Source organism: Pongo abelii, chromosome 10 (genome assembly GCF_028885655.2).
Source record: "Pongo abelii isolate AG06213 chromosome 10, NHGRI_mPonAbe1-v2.0_pri, whole genome shotgun sequence".
Taxonomy (NCBI): domain Eukaryota; kingdom Metazoa; phylum Chordata; class Mammalia; order Primates; family Hominidae; genus Pongo; species Pongo abelii.
The window spans coordinates 49,356,244-49,375,406 of NC_071995.2; the positions used below are offsets into that span (position 1 = coordinate 49,356,244).

Below are 19,163 nucleotides of genomic sequence, written 5' to 3' on the forward strand. Positions count from 1 at the left end.
TCTCCTGTGTTGTCCATGCTGGACTTGAAATCCTAGGTTTAAGCAATTATTCCTTCTCAGTGTCCAGAGTAGCTGGGACACCAGGCATGCATCACTGGGCCCAGCCAGGATATATAAACAACTCGTAAAACTCAACAAGAAAAAAACTCACCAATTTTTAAATAGGCTAAAGACTTGAAGAGACACTTCGCCCGGAGGATTTACAGATGACAAGTCCATGAAAAGATGTTCAACATCTTTAGTCACTAGTGAAATGGACGACAGACCCACAGCGAGATGAAACTACACATCTATTCAAATGGCTAAAATTAAAAATACTGATCACTCCAAATGTTGGTGAGGATGTAGAACAACTGAAATTCATATGCTGCTAGTAGGAATGGAAAGGCACAACCACTTTGGAAGGCAGTTTGGCCCTTTCTTAATATGTTAAATATACACCTAAGACAGGACTCAGTTATTCCATTCCTAGATATTTATACCCATGAGAAACGAAAGCATATATATCCATACAAAGACCTGCACACGAAAGCTCATAACAGCTTTGTTCATAACGGACAAACATTGGAAATAACCTAAATGTCATCAACAGGTGACTGGATAAACACATTGTGGTGTATCCCCATAAAGAATATTACTAAGCAGTAAAAAGGAACTCTTGATAGGCAACGACTGAATAATCTCAAAACGATTATGCCGAGTGGAATAAGCCATACAAAAAAGAGAGTGTGTACTGTATGATTCCATTTATTTAAAATTCCGGAAAATGCAAACCAATGTACAGTAATAGAAAGAAGATCAGTGGTTGCCTGGAGAGGGTGTGTGGGGGCGAGCGATGCAGGGAGTGATTACAAAGAAGCACACGGAGAAATTTTTGGAGGTGATGGGTGTGTTCATTACCTTGGTGGTGATGGTTTCATGAGTGTACACATAAGTCAAAATTGTACAATCTAAACACACGCAAATATACCCCAGTAAAGCTAATTTTAAATGTATTGTAGAGGACACATTATGTGATATGCATACCATGTGCCTGGCTGTGTTAGCAATGTGTGAAGTGCATGCTCCCCGTTAGTACAAACAAGAAGTTTATAAGGTTGCTACTGTGATTGTCTCCTTTTACAGACGAGAACACTGAGGTTTGGAGAGGTTGTTACACCCTTTTTCCCTCTTGTGATTGGTGGTAGGAAAATATTAAGTAGAGGAGAGGCACAGTAAAGTGCCAAGAGCTCTGGCACTCATTACCTAGATACTCGCGAGGGTGGAGTGAGCGGCTGAAATGCTCATGCCTACTTTACAGATGGACAGACTGAGGATCGGAAAGACTGAGGTGGCCTGGGGGCTGTCAGGGAGGCAGCGCCACCCCGCTCCTGGCAGCAGGTCCCTGTGGGCTGAAACACGAGCCTCCACCTGCCGCTGATTGACTTCTCGTTTTTTCAGTGGGCCCAAGATCCTGTAAATTGAGTTCCCTGAGCTTTTGGATGTCAGAAACTTCACTGAGCGCGGCACTGTTGCGGGGCAGGAGAAAGGTAAGACTTGGCACTGACGCGGGCCACAGAGCACGCGAGTCACCACGACAGCTTTCGGGTCTCGCCGCCCGGCGCTGGCGAGCAGCCAGCCGGCGTCTCGCGGCGGGTCCCGGCCCTCAGCCCGCGGCCCCTCCCGGCGGCTCGGCGGGGGCGTCGTGGAGGCGGGTCCGGGGACGCTCGCTGGCGCTCCCGCGCGGCGCCCCCTGCCGGCGCCCTGTTCCCTCTTGCCCCTGATCCGCTCCCGGCGGCGCGGGGACGCGAGTCTGAGAGCCTGCGGGCGGGCGGCGCGCTGCAGGCGAGCGGGCGAGCGGGCGCGCCCTGCAGGGGTAGGTGGGCCGCGGGGGCGCGGGCGGGCGGGCGCGAAGCGCAGGGGCGGGGGCGGGGGCAGTGGCGGCGGCGCGTGCGGGCCCGGGCCGGCCCGGGCAGGGGGCGCGCGCGGAGGGTCGGCGCGGGGGCGGGGCGGGCGGGGGGCCCGGCGGGAGGGGCGCGCGCGCGGTGGCGCGCGGCGGGCGCGAGTCATCAATTATGCAAGGACCCGGGCGGTGCGGGGGGCGGGCGCGGGGAGCGCTCCAAGATGGCGCCCACCGCAGTCCCGCCCGCCGCAGCCTCGGCGCCTTTGCAGTCCGGCCGCGCCTCCCGGGCCCCGCGTTAGGGCCGCCGCTGCCTCCCTCGCCGCCGCCGCTGCCGTAAGTCGCCCCAGAGCCCCCGCCCTGGCGCTGCTTCCTGCCCTCCGGGTTTCCCTTCTCGCCTCGGGACCCTTGAGCGGGGCTCGCCCATCTCCAGTCAGGGGCTTTGCCGCAGAGTGCGCGGCGGGGCTCGAGGGGATGTGGAGCTGGGGTTCTGCTCTCCTTGTTTTGGACAGGTGTTTGGAACTCTTGCTTCCTTCTACTGTGTGTACCGGGGGTCTCTTAAGAGAACTGAGGACCACCAGTCCCCACCCCGGACACCCTGCTTTCTCCGTCTCGGCTACAGTGAGGGACACGGCCCGTCCTTGGTGCCCCTTCCGCGGTGCAGCCCCCCACCCCTCCCTCAGTGCCGGGCAGAGTTGGGGCCCCTAGCCGGCTTGCACTGGGAAGGGCAGCGCTGTCGGTATCTTCCTACAGCAGCCCCTCAGCCCTCCCCCTCCCCCATGTCTTACTGCATCCTTCTCCCTCAGCCGGCTTCACACTGCTAAAAACTGCAGAAGCCAAAGGCTCCTGGGTTCTTCCCGCAGCCAGCACTCCCGACTCCCTCTGTCCTTTACTCGGATGCGTTCGTCCCCCTCCCAACAGGATGCTCTGGGGTTGTGATGGGGGCTCCCGGGACCTTCCTCGGCAGGGTAGGATTCCTGCATTTGGAAGCACATCACTTTGAGAATATCCCCTTCCCCCATCCCACCCCCACCCCCACCCCTACGCCACCCGATGCAGAGCTTGTTCCTCTTCTCTCCCTCCCCCACCTTACCATCAGCAGCAGCACCCTTGGCTTCTTGTTAGCGTTGGGGTACAGGACTGTTTGCCCAGCTCCGTGGGCTTGGACCCTCCTCTCTAGTTCTCACTTGGTACCTTGGGGCACCGCAAAGCCTCTGCAGTTTCTCCTGAGAGCTCAGCACCATCCCCTCCATTGCCAGCAACAACCACCGGTGGAGACTTGGCTAACTTTCCCGGGGTTAGCCAGGACTGTCAGACCCTTTCAGGGGCCCCAGCTTCGAGTTGGGATGGAATGGGAACCATTTTTCAGCCCGATAAATAGGATTCTTCAAACCATGCATTCCATCCGACTACTCCACCCTATGCCCTCTTCCTCACTTACACTGCAGTTTTTGAAGCATGGGGGAATACATTTTATGTCCGGAGATTCCAAGATTCCGCATCAGCGTTCATAATAAATGGATGTCATCTGTTTGGGGGGAGGGTAGAAGAAACTTTGGGTTGCATCTGGCTAAAGTCAGGGGGAGGGAGAAATAATTAGCATGGAGCAAGCTCTGCCACACAAGGAAAAATGCTTTTCATGCACAGTGGGCACCAGAGAGTCAGGGATGGAAGCAGGAAGTGTGGGTGGGGGCCATGGGGGTAAAGGGGGAGAGTGCTTTTTATAACTGTTTTCTCAAGTTTGAACCTGGAGAGCCTTTAGAGAGAGATAGCAGTGTGTTAGGGCTGGGGGATGTTTTAGCTTTCCAATGGAGATTTCGGGTGTGGTAGGTTTTTCACTGTCTCAAAATCCCTCTGCACTTCTCTTTTCTCCACGTGCATTAGAAGATGTGGCGGGGGGGCGGGGTGGGATGTTGTGCTTTTCTTCTTTTCTCAAAAAAAAATTTTTTTTTGATTTGTAATGCAAATGGCTGGATAACATTACCACACGGTACCATCCTGGTAGGAATCTTGGGGGAATCAGACTTAAAATGCTGAAAGCTTTATAGCACATTACATGTAACCTGGTTCTTGAAATACTGCAGCATTTTTCTTTGGAGCTCATGACCCATAAGGCCTTCATTTCTCCCTGAAAGAGGATTTGGTTGCTGGTTGGTGGGATGGTGGTTGTGGGTAGTGATCCTTTGGTGTTCAGCACGCATTCCCTGTCCTAGAAATTGAGGTCCTCCCTGGAGAGGGCTGCAAGCATGTTCCGTGTTCTCTGAATATCTGATTCAGGGTATATGTAAATGTGTTGTGTTTCTGAGTAGAGCTGGTGGTGGGTATTGCAAAGCAGTTCATAATGGTGCAGGTCGGTTATTGGTTTCTTGGCTTCAGTTTGAGCAGCTTTGGTTTTCATTTGGGGTTTTGTCAACTTTTATCAAAATCCTTGGAGGATTTTGTTTTAAATTAATAAAGGATAATCAAGTGGAATACAGCATCCTTAAAAACAACTGTACGGTTGCTGTTGCTTTCCTTGTAGGACCCTTAAATTTTTCTCCTGGTCCAGCTTTGGGTTGCCTGTGTTTAGGCTTGTACGCAGGTTTCTTGCTGTGGTGCTGAAAGGACAGTTCCCCGACCAGTCCTGCGGCGAAGTGCACACACGCTGGACATGATTGGGTTTTTCTTTGCTTTTTATTATCAGCAGGCTTTCTCGTGGATGTGTATGTACATGCGCAGCTGGGTTTGTACTTGAGGTTGAGGCCTAGTTATCATATTTTATTACTCCCACATAACTCTTCATTTTGGCTGTCCCTCATGGAGACAATGTTTTACAGGCTGCAACAGATCCATATGTAAGCCATAAGTGACATTTTGCTGACTGCATTATTTCAGCACACATTTCAAATAGCAAGCAACTGTTAATGTTGTTGGTCTCCACAAGAAGTAATCCGATAGCTGGCTAAATTAAACTGGATCAGAAGAGCATCTTCTGTGGGTTGATTTGAATAGTGAACTGGGAAAGGCACTTGACACAGCAGAGGTCAGTATTACTAAAGTAGATTTGTCCAAAAAACTATTTTAAAATCACAAAATAGGAAGGAGGCCATAAAATTCACATGGTACCACCTCCCACCCAATACAGGAATCTCCTTTATGGGAGATCTTTGCTTTGAATACATCCGTTGGTAGGGAACTTACTGCCATATAACGTAGCTCATTCCATTTGGATTCCACTGTGATCAAAGTATTTTAATCTTATTCAAAAGGTAATATACATAAAGTTGAAAGACATATAAATTGGGGCTATATCGGGGTAAATGCCATTCTTGTGCTTGTTTCCAAGAAAAGATTGAGAATCATTTTTCTTAGAGAGCATATAAGAAACTTGCACTCACTTGAAAAGAATGCAAAAATAGAGACATGTCCACCTAAAGCAAGAAAAACATTCTGTGAATGGAAAGAAAAATAATTATCTTTAATGTGCTGGTATTATGTAACAAATTGTTCTAGAAGGCACATGCTTGAATTAATGAATATTCAATTCCTATGGATTATATCTAAGGACACTAAAGCTATACTATATAGAAAGTGTTAAAAATCCAAAGTATATCCAGAGTGAGATCAGTTACCATAATTATAAAAATATATACTTATTGCAGAAAAATTTTAATATATGTAAAAACAGAGGGAAAAAGTCATCCTTAGTTTTACCATTCTTACCATCTTTGCTTCTACCACAAGCAAAACAATTATCTGTGTTTTATTATGTTTTTCCAGTCTTTTTTTTTCCCGTAGAGAGGGAAAGAAGCGCTTGTAAAGTTATCCAGAATGACAGTATTTTAAAACTGAGCCCTTTAAGCTCTTAATTTTATAGTTCACTAGCTAGTCATTTAGGGACTTAAACAGATTGTTGTATTTCAATTTACCTTTTTCTTAATCCTTTAGAAATGTTCCAAAAAAAACTTTAATGTGAAAGAATTCACTCATAGAATTGGACTTACATAAAGTCTCTTTGTTTATATTTAGCACATTAACTGAGGAATGAATAAACCTTTTCTTATTCAATGAATCAACAAATAGTCTCACTCTGCACCTACTATATATAAGGTACTGTACTGAACACTAGTACAATGCCTCTCTAAGCTGGCGAGCACCAGCTTAAAAAATAATACTGTGCTCAAAAACTGTGGCTATTAAGATGTCAAAGGAAACAGAACTTTTACCCTGTAAGTTTATTAATTGCTGAAATGTATGGCAGTCTGTTAGGGCCAGCCCAGTGATTTAACCTAAAAAAGAATAGTTTATGCAATAATAGGAAGTAAATGCAGTCAAAAGACAAAGGAGAAGGTTTCTGGAAAAATTATCCCTTCGTGAAGTTATGGTGACACAGCCAGGACACATATTTAAGTACTATGTTAGAGATTAAGGTGAAATGAAAACCCAAGAAGGTTGCTATAGTTACACCATTGAGAAGAAAATGTCAGAAGCAGTATGGGCTTTGGAATCAGACAAAACTAGATTCAAATCCCGACTCTGCTATGTATTAGCTTTGTGACCTTGGGCAAGTTATTTAATCTATTGGAGCTTCAGTGCTCGTATCTATAAAAGTGGGAATAATAATACCTACGTTGCAGGGTATTTGTGGGGATTAAATGAAATCTCTGTTTCCTTATGGTTTCTGACACATAGTGCTTAATATATATTAGCCCCCTTTCCTCTAGGGCTTTAGCAGCTTAATGTGTATTTATGTATGTATTTGATGTAGTATATATGTACTGTATTGAATTTCAGTAGTCTGAAAAGCAGACGGTTGCTTTATCTTCAGTCTGGCATAGAGGATGGAACCCGTAGGTACCCTAACTTGGATGGACATTGCTAAGAAAAGTTTTACTGTACAATTGCTCTGCTGGCTTCCACCAACACAGTGCAAATGTGGTTACCAAAGTACCTCTTGCCTTGTCCATTCCCAAACTACACTAGAATAGGACTCTTTACCCAAAAGGAATGCTTTGGCACTGTCCAGCTGGGCTGTTTTTAGCTGTAGCCTGGGATCTGAAGGTGAAATGGACTCAAAGGCTGAGGCCTGCCTTTATGCTGACTTGAGCTGGATTTTTACATTGTGGTAAGTGATTATACATATTTGGAGTTGGTTTTGTCTTCAGCACCATTTTAGGTTTCCCCACTGTATAGTCTTTGAACTGCTTTATTTGAATGGGTCTCATAGGTGACCTGCCACCTTTGGTAAATGTTACTCTGTGTTTGTCTATTTATAAAAACTTTCAAAATCCTTCTATCAGTCGATTGAGAAGGAGGTAAAGCAAATATTCTACCCACTTTATAGCTGAAGAAATTGAGTATCGAAGAGCTTAATGAAGGAAGTTGTCCAAGCTAAGGACTATCTAACTGGTGTAGTGGAGACTGGTACCTAGGTTGGTCGACTCATGTTTAATGACTTCTTTCTATTAAATGGTGTTATATTCTGATGTTCATATAACCAAGTAATATGAACAATTTTGGTTTTATTTTAAGATATTATTAACTTAGGTAGCTAAACATATCTTCGTGAGTGGATATAATGAAAGATTCTGGGATAGACAGAGGGAGGGCAAAAGTGCCTTTGGAGGAAAGCATTTTGGAAGCAGGAAGGATGAGGGGAAATTAACAGAAGATGTATCAATAAGTAGAATATGGATGAAAACAGGAGGCACCAAAGTAACACACTTATGTTCCTTCTGCAGCTATCCTAGCTACTTTTAAAAAGGTCATATCTTGGTGTCTGCTTATCTTTCTCCATGTCTCTTGCATGTAAACACATATACTTGGCTATTCATGAAAGGTCTCCCATTGCCAACCTGGGTTGTAACCAGGACTATAGGGAATTATGACCATTGTTACCTGGACTTCTTTGCTTATGCAAGGCTGAAACTGGTGTGAGACTCAGAGAACACAATATGCTGTGGATTGGTGATGGGTATGGGCAGCAAGTTGGGGCCAAAGAAATTCTGGGAGGACTTTGGGCTAGAAGTAGTACAAAGGTTGGAGAGAATGATAGTTAAGATTTTCCTTGGATATATGGAGATGTGTCATAATGAGGAGAATAGAATGAAATAAAAGCCAGAAGCCTGAGGGTCTCAGAGGTGCTTTTAGTTTGGTACTGAAGCTCTCTTGATCCTGGAAGGAGTTGATTGGGGTGGGTTGACTAAAATAGGCGATGGAGAGATTTGGATCACTTTATATTCACTATTGATGGTAGGCATCCTGTATTCACTGGGCGTGTCCCAGGATCTGGAAGTGGAAAGCACTGAATTCCCTCAAAAGGCACATTCACAGGCTCCTTTCATATTCAGCTGATTAGTGTAGTTTTTTGTGCTATAAATTTTTTTGGGTTCCTAGGGAGTAAGAATGCTAGAGAAATAGTGGATGCTTACTTATCCAGGGATGGATCATCAAGCTTGTGAATTATACAGTTATTTATTTTTCTCCTTTTTACTCCATTATGAGCACTTAACTGATCGTTAGCATTTCTACCAGCGTGAACTTGGGAAGGGAGAAAAAGTCAAAATGTTACTTTTACTTTTTAGATAATGATTGATAAAGGAAGAGATGGCAACTACTTTGTCAATGAAAAACACCTCATATTTAATCTATTCTTCTCTCCTTATTTTAATAGTATAGACAGTCGAAGGCTGAGCCTCTACAAGTTTAATGTCCACTGCAAGCTGGTATAAATAGCATTTTTCTTTCATTTTAGTGAGCAACAACCCTGTAAACAAGTAGGGCTTAATTTATTATATATTTAGCTCCTTGTTTCAGGATTAATTCCTCAATTAAGGATAATGCAACAGGCTTTTGTGTTACATTCACTACTGTCTTTTTGTCTTAGCAGGAAGCTGAATGCTTTTAAATGAAAAAAATTGATGTATTATTAAATTGCAGAAAAAAAATCAAGCAGGTTGCAAATTAGACTGATAGGGCATTCTCTGAGGTCAGAATACCCAGAAATCACATTTGCTACAGATTTCTCAATTGGATTTCCTAAGATTTGGTGAATACTCTAAAGAGGCATAATGCCTTGTTTGTAGGAAAGATGTCTTGAAGATAATTAGTCATTTTTTAAGATGAGTATTGTGATAGGGAGGGAAGAAATTGTTTGGAGTGTGACGAATCATCATAGGGAGAAAGCAAAAGAAGGTGAATGACAGAGTGAAAATGGGCAAGGGGATTTGGATGTGAACGTGGGGAACTGCTCATATTTTAAGAGTAGGTATTCACTCCCCTCCAACAATTCCTTTGGGTACACCTCCGTATTACTGAACCAGATCCTCATCTGCTGGACAGGGCACAGAACCTTGGGAAAGTGGTTTTTGTTGTTGTTTAGTTTTATTTTCTTAGCTCTGCTAGAACTTTGCTGCAAATTGCTTTCTTTATCTGATCTCTGCATTGAGAAAACTGGAGAATATTTTCTTGCTTTATGGAAAAAAATGTAGTAATATTCTTAAATGTTTCTTTCATTTCCTCTTGATTTTTAGTCATTTAATACAAAAAACATTTTCTCAGAACGCTCTGTTGACAGTTTGTCTTCCATTCTGTCTTGAAATGTTTGTCTGAATATTTAACAGAGGCACAGAACTCAAAAATCAAAAAGTTCAAAGTTAAGTCTTCTTTTACTGTCTCCCAGTCATGCAGTATGCACTCCATAATAGCAATTACTGTTACTAATTTCTCTTGTAATGCTTCCTGCATACATACATGCACATATACATATTGTCTCCCCCTGCTCCTCACACAGTTACTTCCATTGTCTTTTAAGGAAGACTTAAAATAATTTGGGGATTTGGACTCTCATTCTAGATCATCTTAGATCAATTAACTACCCCTTTTCCTTAAGAAATACATAATCCCTCTGTTTTATTTTTCTTAGTAAAATTTATATTCTAATTTCTTGGCTTATTTAATGTACAAGTTAGTTAGGGCTGAAGCAGCCTTTCCTACTAACCTACATTGCTTTTAGGGTTTTCCTTATAGAATTACCTGTTAAAAATAAAAGTGCAGGGGGAGACATAGCCTTGAGAACTATTGGTTCATTGCTGTCTATGAGTGAACTCTAAATCACTTGATTGACCACATCAGTCAACAAATATTTAGTGAGTAGCAACTGTGGGATATATAAAAGATAGACCTTATGTTCTAGGAGCTTATTTATTTTGTGAAATAAGTCATAAACACAAAATGTTAAATAAAAGATTTTCATAATGGTTGATGATTAAAAAGTTGGAAAGGATTTATTGCTAAATAAATGGTATAGTTAATAAATTGATTTTTTAGGAAAGAGAGAGCATTTCAAGCTGGTATGATTAGAGACAGGTTGATGGAAGAAGCATGATTTGAGCTGGGCTTTACAGAATGGTTGGGTAGAACAGTGTAAGCCAAAGTGAGAAGGCAAGAATGTACAAAGTGTTTTGGGGGAGCAGTGAGAATCTCCTTGTGGCAGATAAGCCTGCAAAGATAGGATAGAGTTAGCCAAATATTAAGGACTTTTTGAAGTTTCATTCATGACATGGAGAATGTAGAATTTAGAAAGTATAGAATGACAGATGATCAAAGCTATGCTGTAGTGTTTTAGGAATATTGGGCAGCAGTGTCTAATTGGATGGAATAGAGCAAAGAATGGACATCTACTTAGTTGGCTCTTTGATTTGTCCCAGCTGTGTAGTGATGAAGGGTTGGAGTGGTGTAGTGGTGATAAGGATGGGAAGGAAGGAAAGTAAATATAACTTTGTATATGTGTGTTACATGAATGTGTGTGTTTAACATTTTTCTAATGTTAGAAATAGTTTATAGGAAGACAGTAGAACTCAGTGAATGACTCTACATGGGAGAAAAGGGAGAGGGAATAAAGATTATTTTACTGTTTTAAAGATTAGAGATAGAGAGTCTCCTATTTTGAAAATCTGGGGAAGTATGTTCTGTAATACATGGTAGTCTGGTCCATAGCATTTTAGTAAACAAGCTCTCTTTATTTCTAATTTTCTAATTGTTTCTCTGCAGAGGGTTTTCTTGAGCTTTTAATGTTATTTCTTGTAGGAAAACCTGAATCTTCTGAACTTTATTATCTAAGCTCTCACTGATAAAGATTATTTAATCTTTGCCTGTGGGTCTCTACCCTTGTTTTGGAGTTGTACGTTCTGTCCATTCATGGACACTTGTCGTTTTCTCTGGCATTCTCAACTCACCTTCAGTTTGGAGGATAAAGGAACAAGAATTCTATACCTTTTTATAAACTTGGTAAATGACTCTTTTGTCCTTACCGAAACTCAGTATGTTTCATTTTTTGATCGTTTGTTTATATTCCATGTGCTTCATGACAGCCATACTATTTGAAATTGCAGGCTGAGTTAAAGGTAGTAACTGAAAGGATTCTAGTAGGTGAAAGCAGAGGGAAAGAAAAGGCCTTATCAGCCAGTGATGTTGCTTTCTGTTTCAGGTACTGAATCTTAGGCTGTGGATGAAAAATGTCAGACCTGACTTGCATGATCTTCTTGGTATAGCTGGGGTACAAGACGGTGGCCAGAGGGCCCTAACATACAACTTGAGTATACAGTGGTAACTTAGAGCAAAGGCAAACTCAGGGAGCTTGGGTTCTGCTACTGCCCTTTCTCGTCAGAAATGATCATTGAATAAGAAAAAATAAAGGGTTACTGGATTATCAGAACATGGACATCAAAATAATAGAATACACCAAGAGAAAAAAAATCAGAAATTTAATGCAATTTTAAAATCTCATTTAATTTGTTAAAATTATTTTTCTTCTCACCACGAAAGTTACTGAGTTCTTGCAAATTCCATTACATTTACCACAGTTTGCACTCAGACATTTGGCAGAAGTCCCCATGGTTTGCTGTGGAACCAGTAGAGCAGGCACAGTTCATGTACAAGATGTTAATAAATTTAGCACTCTATTTAGGGTATTACCCAAATTACCCTTACAGTAATTCTATTAGGAGATTCTCTGTGCAATCCCATTATAAGTGCATACCTTTCTCCTAGTTTGAATGCTCAAAGTAACAGTAATTAAGAACTGTTATACAATAGTCTCTTGGAAAGGCATTCTTAAGGTAGCCTGGGATGAGGAAAGTCCACAAACACCACTTAACTGAATGATGACAATCTGTTTTATTAATCTGGATGTTCTCATGCAAGTAATATTTTAGTAGATCTATAGATTTTTCTTATTTCTTAACCATCTTTTTGTTTGTAGTATTTCTTCTTCCTTGTCTGTAGAAATGCAGGAGAGGGTTGTATAAAACCCAAGAAAGGTTTTACTAAGTGCACAGACTGAATGATTGAGTAGTGTAGTAGGGAAACAAAGTACAGTGGTCATATGAGTGTTTCACTTACCTAACAAGGCCTTTTTTTTTTTTTTTTTCTGACTCATGCGGGAAACTTCACCCATAAGTGCCCAAGGGGTAAGACTTATTTTGGGATCTTAAGGTAGACTTCTGGCATTAGAAATTGCTCAAAAGCTTTATAGGTCAAAGAAAATAAATTCATCTTTGTGTTATGAGTGGATATCAAAGATTTGCTATTAGTTAGATATGAGTGTTTTCCATTTTAATTTTAATTAGATTAAAATTAAAGTCTGACCCTTGGGGGCTGATGTGCTTTGTTCCTAGCCAGTTGCCTTGTCTTTCACCTCGCACTTCTCCACAGGCTGCCTTGCTGGTTCCAGTGGTGAGGCTCAGCAGTCAAATGGGGATGTCACTTACATGCCCCACTTGGGCTCTACCCTGGAGCCCTACCTTTGCCAAGGGTGGTGCTCAGAGAAAGGTTTTTTTTTTTTTTTTTAAAGAGCAATGCGGGCTTTAATACTCAATGCAATCTGTTGCAAAATCTCAAGGAAAAAAAAAAACTCATTCCCAGAGAGGAAGGAGTGTGTATGGTTTTTTTCTAACCAGGATTCTAGAACCATTAGCTCCTTATAGGCATTGCTTCTGTTTATATGGATGTTGAGTTGTCAGGCCTTTCCGGTTTTTTTGTTTTTTCCTTCCACGGTTTAATCCTAGAACCTAGAAAGAACTCTTATTTGTGGGAATTGAATGCTGACTTTGGTAGTATTAAGAAAAATCCAGTGTGGATCTGTAGAGTTCAGAGTATTGGTGTTCAACACAGGAATGATAAATGTTTGAGATTATGGATGTGCTAATTACCCTGATCTGATCACTATATATGAATTGAAACATCACTATGTACCCCATAAATATGTGTAGTTATTATGTGTCAATTAAAAATAAAGTGAAGGTAAAAATTTGAGAAAGTTTGTAACACAAAAGGCCAAACATTGTATGATTCCACTTACGTGAGTTACCTAGAATAGTCAAATTCACAGACAGAAAGTAGAATAGTGGCTATCAAGGGTTGTGAGAAACGGGTAATGGAGAGCTACTGGTTAAGGAGTACAGAGTTTCAGTTTGAGAAAATGAGATTGTTCTGGAGATTTGTAGTGATGATGGTTGTACCACAATGCGTGTACTTAATGTTACATACTTGTATACTTAAAAAATGGTTAAGATGGTAAATTTTATGTATATTTTACCACAATCAATCAATCAATATAAAACAAAAAATAGAGTATGGATGCTAGTCCAGATTTTGGACAAGAGGGTATGTGGTGTTTTTATGGCCAAAATATAGGGACCAGAAACCCTGCATTCTAGTGTGACTTTGGGCCAATACACAGTGCCCCTGGGACAAGCAGGGTACTCTTTCCTAGTTGGAAACCTATTCCTATTAGAGTACTACAGCCAAATAAACCACTACTTCCTTCACAAGAATAAGCTCAATAAAACTAATATTTGAAAAGATTTTGAAGTTCTAGCTCATGAATGGCAAATATTATTTTCCTTTTTTTCTTCTTAATCTACCCAAGATAGCATTTCATTTTTCCCTTTTAACATTTTAAACAGCTTCTGTTTTATTTTTTCTTATTTTTAAAATTTTACAGACAGTAAAATTGAAACAAATCTTGGTGTACAGCTCTGAATTTTTACACATGTATAGGTTCATGTAACCATGCCACAATCAGGATACAGAACAGTTCCATTACCCCAAAATACTCCCTCCTGCTGTTCCTTTGCAGTCAAACTTTCCCTAATCCCCAGCCCCTGGAAACCTAAGTGGTTCTCCATTCCTGTGGTGTTACCTTTTCCAGAATGTCATAAAAGTAGAATCATACTACACTATATAACCCTTTGAGACTGACATCTTTTGCTGAGCATAATACCTTGGAGATTTAACCATGTTGTTGTATTTTTCAATTATTCTTTTTTATTGCTGAGTAGTATTGTATGTAACTGTTCCAATGCATATAACATTGTATATAACAGTTTGTCAACCTGTTCATATGTTGAAGAACATTTGGAAAATGTCCAGTTTCTGGTGATTATGAATAGTACTTCTGCAAACATTCATGTGCAGGTTTTTGTGTGACCCTACCTTTATATTTCTCAAAGCTGATCCCTAAGAGTAGGATTGCTGGGTAATATAGTAAGTGTATGTTTACCTTTATAAGAAACTACCAACTGTTTTTCAGAGTGGTTGTACCATTTTGCATTCCCAACAGCAGTGTGTGAGAGTTCAGCAGCATATGCGAGTTCAGGTGCTCTGTATCCTCATTGGCACTTGGAATTGTCAGGTTTAAATTTTTTTTTTATCTTAGCCGTTCTAATAGGTGTGTAGTGGTATCTCATTGTGGTTTCAGTTTGCATTTCTGTAATGGCTAATGATGTCTAACATCTTTTCATGTGCTCTCTGTGTATCTTTGTGAAGTGTTTGTTGAAATCTTTTGCCCATTAAAAAAAATTGGATTGTTTGTATTCTTACTATGAGTTTTGAGATTTTTGTTTTTAAAAATGTTGTTTTCGAGATATAAATCTTTTATCAGATAACTTACATGGGCATGTTTTCTCCCACTATTTAGCTTTGCTTTTCTTAATAGTGTTTTTATAGAGCTAAAGTTTTAAATTTTGATTTAGTCCAATTTGTCAGTTTTTTTCATTTATGGATCATGTTTTTGATGTCATATATAAGAACTCTTTGTCAAATTCAAGATGTTCTTGGTTTTCTGTTAAAAATTTTGTGTAGTTTTACATTTTACCTTTAGATCTGTGATCCATTCAAGTAAATCTGTGTATTAGATATGAGATTTAGGCCTAGGTTTATTTTTATTTTTTTGCTAATAGATATGCAGTTAACTGTTTGAGCACCATGGTTGTTCAGAAGACTATCTTCCTCCTGAATTGATTTTGCACTTTTGTCAAAAGTCAATTGCCTGTATTTATGTGGGTTTATTTCTGGGCTCTCTCTTCTGTTCCATCAATCTGTGTGTGTGTCTGCCCCTTCTTCAATACCACACGGTCTCTTTTTTTTCCCAGGTTTTTTTTGTTTTTTGTTTTTTGTTTTTTTAATGGGTTTTTGTTTTGTTTTGTTTTCTTTTGAGACGGAGTTTTGCTCTTGTTGCCCAGGCTGGAGTGCGTGGCACGATCTCAGCTCACTGCAACCTCCGCCTCCCAGGTTCAAACAGTTCTCCTGCCTCAGCCTCATAAGTAGCTGGGATTACAGGCATGCGCCACTACACCTGGCTAATTTTGTATTTTTCTTTTTTAGTAGAGATGGGGTTTCTCCATGTTGGTCAGGCTGGTCTCAAACTCCCGACCTCAGGTGATCCGCTGCCTTGGCCTCCCAAAGTGCTGGGATTACAGGCATGAGCCACTGCACCAGGCTCCAGGTTTTTTGTTTTGTTTTTTTTTTTTTTTTTAGCTTTTATTTTAGGTTTGGGGGTACATGTGCGGGTTTGTCGTATAGATAAATTACGTATCACCGGTGTTTAGCATACAGATTATTTTGTCACCCAGGTTATAAGTATAGTACCTGATGGGTACTCACCCTCCTCCTAACTTCCACCCTCAAGTAGGTCCAGGTGTCTGTTGTTCCCCTCTTCGTTTCCATATGTAGTCAGAGTTTTAAATACGAGTTTTTCATGTTCCTAATTTAGCTATTCTATTGTCATAGCTTTCTTTTTTTCCCCGTAAGTTATTGGGGTACAAGTGGTATTTGGTTACAACAGTAAGTTCTTTAGTGGTGATATGTGAGATTTTGGTGTACCCATCACCTGAGCAGTACACAGTGCACCATATTTGTAGTCTTTTATCCCCCGCCTTCTTCCCCAAAGTCCACTGTATCATTCTTAGGCCTTTTCATCCTCATAGCTTAGCTCCCACATATCAGTGAGAACACATGATGTTTGGTTTTCCATTCCTGAGTTACTTCACTTAGAATAATAGTCTCCAGTCTCATCTAGGTCATTGCAAATGCTGTTAATTCATTCCTTTTTATGGCTGAGTAGTATTCCATCATATATATACCACAGTTTCTTTATCCATTTGTTGATTGATGGGCATTTGGGTTAGTTCCACAATTTTGCAGTTGTGAATTGTGCTGCTATAAACATGTGTGTGCAAGTATCTTTTTCATGTAATGACTTCTTTTCCTCTGGGTAGATACCCAGTAGTGGGATTGCTGGACCAAATGGTAGTTCTACTTTTAGTTTTTTAAGGAATCTCCACACTGTTTTCCATAGCGGCTGTACTAGTTTACATTCCCACCAGCAATGTAGAAGTGTTCCCTGTTCACTGCATCCACACTAACATCTACTGTTTTTTGATTTTTTGATTATGGCCATTCTTTCAGGAGTAAGGTGGTATCGCATGGTGGTTTTGGTTCTCATTTCCCTGATCATTAGTGATGTTGAGCATTTTTTCATATATTTGTTGGCCATTTGTATATCTTCTTCTGAGAATTGTCTATTCATGTCCTTAGCCCACTTTTTGATGGGATTGTTTGTTTTTTTTCTTACTGATTTGTTTTAGTTCATTGTAGATTCTGGTTATTAGTCCTTTTTCAGATATATAGATTGTCAAGATTTTCTCCTCTGTGGGTTGTCTGTTTACTCTGCTGACTTCCTTGTGCCGTGCAAAAGCTCTTTAGTTTAATTAAGTCCCAACTGTTATCTTTGTTTTTATTGCATTTGCTTTTGAGTTCTTGGCCATGAAATCCTTGCCTAAGCCAATGTCTAGAAGGGTTTTTCATTGTTATCTTCTAGAATTTTTATAGTTTCAGGTTTTAGATTTAAGTCCTTAATCCATCTTGAGTTGATTTTTGTATAAGGTGAGAGATGAGGATCCAATTTCATTCTCCTACATGTGGCTGGCCAATTATCCCAGCACCATTTGTTGAAAAGGGTGTCCATTCCCCACTTTACGTTTTTGTTTCCTTTGTCGAAGGTCAGTTTGAGTCTACTTCTGAGTTCTCTATTCTGTTCCATTGGTCTATGTGCCTATTTTTATACCAGTACCACACTGTTTTGATGACTATGGCCTTATAGTATAGTTTGAAATCAGGTAGTATGATGCCTCTAGATTTGTTCTTTTTGCTTAGTCTTGCTTTGGCTATGTGGGCTCTTTTTTGGTTCCATATGAATTTTAGAATTGTTTTTTCTAATTCCAAGAAGAGTGATGGTGGCATTTTAATGGGGATTGCATTGCATTTGTAGATTGCTTTTGGCTGTGTGGTCATTTTCACAATATTGATTTTACCCATCCATGAGCATGGGATGTGTTTCCATTTATTTGTGTCGTCTATGATTTCTTTCAGCAGTTTTGTAGTTTTCTTTGTAGAGGTCTTTTGACTCCTTGGTTAGGTATATTCCTAGGTATTTTATTTTATTTTATTTTGTGGCTATTGTAAAAGGGGTTGAGTTTTTATATTTATTTATTTATGTATTTATTTTTTTTTTTGAGACAGAGTCTTGCTCTGTCTGCCAGGCTGGAGTTCAGTGGCATGATCTCAGCTCACTGCAACCTCTGCCTCCCAGGCTCAAGCAGTTCTCCTGCCTCAGCCTCCCAAGTAGCTGGGATTACAGGGGTATGCCACCACACCTGGCTATTTTTGTATTTTCCGTAGAGACGGGGTTTCACCATGTTGGCCAGGCTGGTCTTGAACTCCTGACCTCAGGTAATCCACCCGCCTTGGCCTCCCAAAGTTCTGGGATTACAGGCATGAGCCACTGTGCCTGGCCGGGGTTGAGTTCTTGATTTGATTCTCTGCTTGGTTGCTGTTGGTGTATAGAAGAGTTACTGATTTGCATACATTAATCTTGTATCTGGAAACGTTGTTGAATCCTTTTATCAGTTCTTGGAGCTTTCTGGAGGAGTCTGTAGGGTTTTCAAGGTAAATGATCATATTGTCAGCAAATAGTGACAGTTTCACTTCCTCTTTACTGATTTGGATGTCCTTTATTTCTTTCTCTTGTCTGATTACTCTGGCTAGGACTTCCAGTATTGTGTTGAAGACGAGTGGTGAGAGTAGGCATCCTTGTCTTCTTGTTCCAGTTCTCAGAGGGAATGCTTTCAATTTTTCCCCATTCAGTATTGTGTTGGCTGTTGGTTTGTCATAGATGGCTTTTATTACATTGAGGTATGTCCCTTGTATGCCGATTTTGCTGAGAGGGATCATAAAGCGATGCTGCATTTTGTCGAATGCTTTTTCTGCATCTATTGAGATGATCATGTGATTTTTGTTTTTAATTCTGTTTATGTACTGTATCACATTTATTGACTTCCATATATTAAGCCATCCCTGCATCCCTGATATGAAACCCACTTGATCATGGTGGATTGTCTTTTTGGTATGTTGTTGGATTTGGTTAGCTAATATTTTGTGAAGGATTTTAGCATCTGTGTTCATCAAGGATATCAGTCTATAGTTTTCTTTTTTGGTTATGTCCTTTTCTGGTTTTGGTATTAGGGTGGTGCTGGCTTCATAGAATGAATTAGGGAGGGTTCCTTCTTTCTCTGTCTTGAGGAATAGTGTCAAAAGGATTGGTACCAATTTTTCTTTTCTTTTTTTTTTTTTTTTGAGATGGAGTCTTGCTCTGTCACCCAGGCTGGAGTGCAGTGGTGCAATCTCGGCTCACTGCAAGCTCCGCCTCCCGGGTTCACACCATTCTCCTGCCTCAGCCTCCTGAGTAGCTGAGACTACAGGTGCCTGCCACTGTGCCCGGCTAATTTTTTTTTGTATTTTTAGTAGAGACGAGGTTTCACCGTGGTCTCGATCTCCTGACCTCGTGATCCACCCGCCTCCGCCTCCAAAAGTGCTGGGATTACAGGCGTGAGCCACCACGCCTGGCCTGGTACCAATTTTTCTTCCAATATCTGATAGAATTCTGCTGTGAATCCTTCTGGTCCTG

At 41.0% G+C, this 19,163-nt stretch overlaps 1 protein-coding gene across 4 annotated transcripts in view; it reads left to right on the plus strand.

The window, feature by feature from the left end:
* The first annotated feature begins 1,780 nt into the window (after positions 1–1,780).
* SCN8A (sodium voltage-gated channel alpha subunit 8) overlaps positions 1,781–19,163 on the plus strand; it is a 216,483-nt gene continuing 199,100 nt past the window's right edge. For 3 of the 4 annotated variants that reach the window (XM_054527251.2, XM_054527257.2, XM_054527252.2), the window contains exon 1: positions 2,098–2,215. The gene's annotated coding sequence lies outside the window, so the exon portion shown is untranslated. Of the gene's footprint in view, positions 1,856–2,097; positions 2,216–19,163 lie in introns of those variants that run through there. The other variant, XM_063712148.1, reaches the window with a different exon arrangement.